The sequence below is a fragment of the Electrophorus electricus genome, chromosome 24, assembly GCF_013358815.1.
Source record: "Electrophorus electricus isolate fEleEle1 chromosome 24, fEleEle1.pri, whole genome shotgun sequence".
Classification (NCBI taxonomy): domain Eukaryota; kingdom Metazoa; phylum Chordata; class Actinopteri; order Gymnotiformes; family Gymnotidae; genus Electrophorus; species Electrophorus electricus.
Genome location: NC_049558.1, coordinates 2,089,600 through 2,090,000, shown reverse-complemented (window position 1 = coordinate 2,090,000; position 401 = coordinate 2,089,600).

Here is a 401-nt window from a genome sequence, read left to right as displayed (position 1 = left end):
GCTGCTGGCCGTGAAGTGTACTCCACTCACCAACATCCCCACTGTCTTTTCCTGCCTTGGCAGGCCAGGAGAAGCGAAGCAGAGAAAGGATGCGACTGTGTTTAGTGGCTGCCACTGGCCCATTGTAAGTGCAGCCTGTTCTTTCTCTTGAACTTTGACCTGCATTGTTGTGCGGATGCTCGTTCGGGGAGCCAAGACAGCTGGGTGAGCTGCAGGGGGCTGACTGACAGCTGAGACACAGAGCGAGAGCGAGAGAGAGCGAGAGAGAGAGAGAGAGAGACAGAGAGGGCGGGACATAGAGAGAGTGGGAGGGGGACACAGAGAGAGAGAGAGAGAGATACAAGAGGCAAAATACAAAACAGAATAAGGCTCCTCCTTTTTCTGAGCCACCCATTTCCTCT